Source organism: Martes martes (assembly GCF_963455335.1).
Source record: "Martes martes genome assembly, chromosome: 12".
Lineage (NCBI taxonomy): Eukaryota > Metazoa > Chordata > Mammalia > Carnivora > Mustelidae > Martes > Martes martes.
In genome coordinates, this window is record NC_137900.1 from 42,109,612 (window position 1) to 42,115,308 (window position 5,697).

Genomic DNA, 5,697 nt, shown 5'->3' on the forward strand with positions numbered 1-5,697 from the left:
TGGCTCCATCTGTTAAGTGTCCTACTCTTGGTTTGGTGCTCAGGTCATGATCTCAGGGTCATGGGATGGAGCTCTGTCAGGCTCTGTGCTCAGTGCAGAGTCTGCTTGAGATTTTCTCCCCTCTGCCTTTGCCCCTCTCCCAGCTCACATGCTCTCACTCTCTTCCTAAGATAAATAAATAAATAAAATCTTCAAGAATATTCATTTTAGATAGATTCTAATATCTGACATTTTGGCTACACTTTGTAATGCATCAGGTTCTGCCTGACCTAAGGAATTTAAGCCCTTTTCCAGAATTGTCTCCTGAAATCCAGATCCTGGTAATTTGTCTCCCCTGCTAAAGAAACTTCATGGGCTCCTTGACCCCAGTATATTTTTCTAGTTTTGAATCGAGCTGATTTTTTTTTTTTTTTTGGCCTGTTTCCAGTGCTTTTCCACAGTAGCTAATATAGTTGAAAATATATGGTTTTCATGTAGTTGAAAATAGTCTTACACATCCGAATTCACAAAAATACTAAAACTACTATTCCTATAGTTAGATTTTCACTTTAATTCCTTATGGAAACTATGTTGAAATGAGGCCACATACTTTTTAAACTATATGCCTATCAAGGAAGTACCTGAAATCTTCCACAACTACTCTTATGACCTCTGTATGAACAAATGAGGTGACCTGTATCGTTCCCATCTGAACATTGTTGCAGAAGAAATAAAGAAAGATTATGTGGTTTGAGGATCGATTGACCAACATCTATATCGATGACAGGAGGAAAAATGTGATTAAGTGAAGGCAAAGGATTTCTGTCTCGTAATATTGAAAATATTAATGATGGGAAGGAAATAAAATACTGTGTGCAGCTGATAATTATTGTAGAATTTGCTTTCCCAGACATCTTTTGTATCATGATAATAAGAAATATATATAAAATTATGAGGAATGATTTAGAAGTGATTTGGCTCTCAATGAGGATAGAGGGAGAAATTTAATCAGGGCACTTATTATCATATACCAATATAAGCAATAGAGGCCAGGATGCTGCTGCTGATTTTCCGTGTTTATGGAAAATAAAAGCAAGGGAAAGAAAAGATGAAACAAAAAATGTTAAGCGCCTACTATATGCTAGCCTTGTGCTTGGCAATAACCTCGCTTAATCCTTGTACCAACTTCCCTGAAGGGGTTTCCAGTATCCTCATTTTACAGATGGGGAACCATAGGATGTAGAAGGTAATGGGTCCAGAATCCCACAGCCAGGGTTTTAGCTGAGCTCAACCTGCCCTCAGAGACTTTATTTTTCCCACCTTGATCTCTTGTAATTGGTTTTGTTTGTCTGTTTGTTTTTCATTCAGTTAATTCCTTCTTGTTCTGGAGAAATTACACAGGATTTGATCACTGCTATCTGTACAATTCCATGTAATATGTGAGTTACCATTTTGAAATCATTTTAGCACTGAATATTCAACAACTCACCAGTTTCAAGATGGCATCTTCATTATGCATATATACATATTATTTAAAATAAAGAATATCTTTTTTCATTTTGGCCAAAGCAAGGCTAAGTTTCTTCCCCTGAGTTCTGACCACCTGAATCTTCCTGTTCAGGTTTCTTTCTTTTCAGTTTATAATGTTTTGTTATGATTTAGATTTTCTCAAAGAACTGTTTTATGCCATATATGTGTGTGTGTGTGTGTGTGTATACACTATTATATATATATAAAACAGAAGAACTATTTTATAATTTATGTATAAACTTCATACATAGGGTAAAATTTCAGAAAGACTCAAAATGCTGTTTTTCACTTTCTTCATATTTTGTTTCCAGGCGTTAAGTGTGTCATTCAGTTGTTGCCATTGCTGTTTTCCAAATGTCCGATGTGTACCGTGAGTGACAACAAGACCATTTTAGTTCTTACTATATCAATAACAAACACTTCAACATCATCAGCTCCAATCTGAAGTTCTTGATGCAGTGCGTCAAAGAAATTTCTTTATTTTCCACTGCCATTCCCATAAAAGGAAGCAGTCTCATTTTTGCTACATTCCGTTCATGTAATAGACCAAGTGAATCAATGACGTCTTTATTATTCTGATAAAACTTGACATATGACGCAAATTTAGCGCTCACAGAAATGGTTAAAAGAATGAATAAGTTCACCTTCCCAAAATTTGACTGGTTTTAATGTAAGAAGATAGTCAGAAAGAAACGCATCTCGATCTTTCAAGGCTCATATAATACACATGTGGGCATCAGCCCGAGCTGGGAAGTGTTGTCCTCCGTTTAACTTCCTACCAATTCCACACATGAGTTTGACAGCCCGATACTTACTGATACGCTTTTTCTGGAGAGCCAATGAACCATTCTCCTCTGGTCATAAATGTACTGTTATCCATTGTTCAAGTCTGATTATTACCAAGTATGTTTTTGGAAACATATTCTCTAGATGTAACAGACCTTTCATAATTTAACTTATCAATGTCAAGGAATTATGAAATTGTCATAGCAGCATTAATGTTGAAACAACTAAATATACAAAATAAGCTTTGGTGTTTCATGCTTTGGAAGATGAGAAGTGGTTACAGGTAAATCCATAGGGACAGAGCACTAAACTTCCAAAGGATGAGTAATCACTCTTAAAAACAGTATACACCTGGGGTGCCTGGGTGGCTCAGTGGGTTAAAGCCTCTGTCTTAGGCTCAGGTCATAATCCCAGGGTCCTAGGAGGGAGCTTCACATCGGGCTCTCTGCTCAGCAGGGAGCCTGCTTCCCCCTCTCTCTCTGCCTGCTTCTCTGCCTACTTGCGATCTGTCAAAATAAATAAATTAAAAAAAAAAACCTTAAAAAAATTTTTAAAAAACAGTATACACCTGTCTGAGATGCCGTATGAAAATATAGGACAACGGTTTTCTTAGAAGCTGTGAAAAGTTAAAACAAGACACCAACCAGACAGCTCTCCTACTTCCCAGATGCATTTCAGGACTGGTATGACTCTATTGCCTCAAAATCAAAAGTCAGAATCAGAACAAATTACAATTAATTATTACCACTATGATCCTCCATCAAGAATCCTTTAGAAGGATAACATTTCTTATAACTGCTAGATTTCTGAGTCAAAGGTGATGAAAATCTCTTCTATTTTTTTTAACATGCCGTGCAATCCTTTTACATCTTAGAGAATATTTGGATGAAAATTTGGGAAATAGACACATGAAATATTGATTCTTATTTCTGGTGAGTAATCAGGTTAACCCTATTGGTAGAATGAGGTTGAGATAATTAATAGGTGGATTTGCCAAAATGAGTAAATGAATCCATTACAATACATTATGTCACAATCCTATCTCTGCTACCATCATTTTAAAATAAAAATAACATTTAACAAGTTCTGTGCCCCGAAGTTGAAAATAGAATGTTATAGAGTTGTCATTATTTCTTCTCTGGGAAGGATTGTGACTGATAAGATAACTATTGCCTAAACTATTTTAGTATGTGGAATTGGCACAGATAAATTCTCTGCTCTATGTACTAATTACAGTAATTTGATCATTATAATGATTATAATTTCATATTCACTTTATATGAGATAGTCTCTTAACACTGCCTGTCACATCATAGTAAATTTGCTTGTAAGATTCTTTTGGGGGGAAACTATTATATCTTATCAACAATGTCTTTAGTGGCTTAATTATGATATGCCTTCAGGATTTTTATAATACCTCTTGTAAAGCCTGTTTTCTGTATGAGATTGCTATATTTCTAAGAGCTGTGTCAAGATACTGTTTTAAATAGTTACTTGCATGTCTAATATATTTATGAGAAAAATTATTGAAAACAACCTGAAATTTCAACAAGGAGGTACTTATTAAATTAATAATGGCATGTCTCTGTAATAGACTATCAGATATTTACCAAAAAAAAAAAAATGAGGAAATGCTGTGTACTGATTCAGACAGATTACCAAGATATACTCTGGCATGAAAACAGCAAGGTACAAAATAGTGAATATAGAATATTTTTTTTATATAAAATAGGGTGTGTGCTCAACATCACTCAGCATCAGGGAAATACAAATCAAAACCACAGCGAGATACCACCTCACACAGTGAGAATGGCTAAAATTAACGAGTCAGGAAATGACAAGTGTTGGCGAGGATGCAGAGAAAGGGGAACCCTCATGCACTGTTGGTGGGAATGCAAGTTTGTGTAGCCACTCTGGAAAACAGTATAGAGATTCCTCGAAAAGTTAAAAATAGAGCTACCCTACAACCCAGCAGTTGCACTATTGGGTATTTACCCTAAAGATACAAATGTAGTGATCCGAAGGGGCACGTGCACCCGAATGTTTACAGCAGCAATGTCCACCATAGCCAAGCTATGGAAAGAACCTAGATGTCCATCAACAGATGAATCGATAAAGAAGAAGTGGTATATATATACAAAGGAATATTATGCAGCCATCAAAAGAAATGAAATCTTGCCATCTGCAACAACATAGATAGAACTAGAAGGTATTATGCTAAGTGAAATAACAATCAGAGAAAGAGAATTATCACATGATCTCACTGATATGAGGAATTTGAGAAACAAGACAGAGGATCATAGGGGAAGGGAGGGAAAAATGAAACAAGAAGAAACCAGAGAGGGAGACAAACTATAACAGACTCTTAATCTCAGGAAAGAAACTGAAGGTTGCTGGAGGGGAGGGGTGTGGCCGGGATTGGGTAGCTGGGTGATGGAAATTAGAGAAAATATGTGGTATGGTGAGAAAATAAATAAAATAAAATAAAATAGGGTGTGTGTGTGTGTGTGTGTGTGTGTGTGTGTATCTCCATATTTATATTGTCTTGCATTTTCAATCAAGGAAGACTCTGGTAGAACAGATGATTTCCTGAGGGTGAGGGGAGGGGTATGTGTAGAACTAGATGAGTGGTAAATGGGGCTTAAAGACAGACTTTCACTGCATTCCTTCTCTTAGATTCTCTCTTGGTGACTCCTGGGGCCATGAAAATTTTTTAATATTCACTCTGCCCACTATATCAAACTTTCTTTCTTTTGGATTTTGAGTCATATATATGAAAGCCTTTACTTGTTGTCATTTTATCACTTATATAACTTTTTGCAATTAAATATTTGATACATTTGTAATTCACTATGATGCATATTGTGGGAAACAATGGTTATCCAGTTGTCTCAGCATTATTTCTGAAGAGACTGTCATTTCCCTATTGACTGGACCTATTACCTGTTCACATGTTGAATTACCTCAGTATTCTTGAATTTTCTATTCCATTACATCGGTTTGTCTATATATATGCTCCCATGATTTAGTTACTTCGACTATCTGCTTTAAAATTTATAGGTCTGGTTTTCCCTCATTGTTCTTTTTCAGAGGTTTTCTGGCATTTTAAACATTTTTAAGTGAAATCTTTCAAAAATTAGATTGTCTAATTGAAAATGTTGACATTTATTGTGCTAAATTTATCCATTAACTTAAGGAGAATTGATAACCTTCTGATGCTGAGTAGTTTTCCAGTTGGTTCTTTTGGACTTTTCAAGTGTATAATCATATTACTTGCAAATAGTGATAATTCTTTTTTTTTTTAAAGATTTTATTTATTTATTTGACAGAGAGATCACAGGTAGGCAGAGAGGCAGGCAGAGAGAGAGGGGGAGGCAGGCTCCCCGCTGAGCAGAGAGCCCG

The 5,697-nt window shown here is 35.8% G+C and overlaps 1 pseudogene across 1 annotated transcript; it reads right to left on the reverse strand.

The window, feature by feature from the left end:
• Positions 1-1,750: 1,750 nt before the first annotated feature.
• Positions 1,751-2,357, reverse strand: LOC308353347 (eukaryotic translation initiation factor 3 subunit M-like; annotated as a pseudogene). The gene has a single exon. The product of its transcript is annotated as a eukaryotic translation initiation factor 3 subunit M-like (transcript).
• Positions 2,358-5,697: the final 3,340 nt, after the last annotated feature.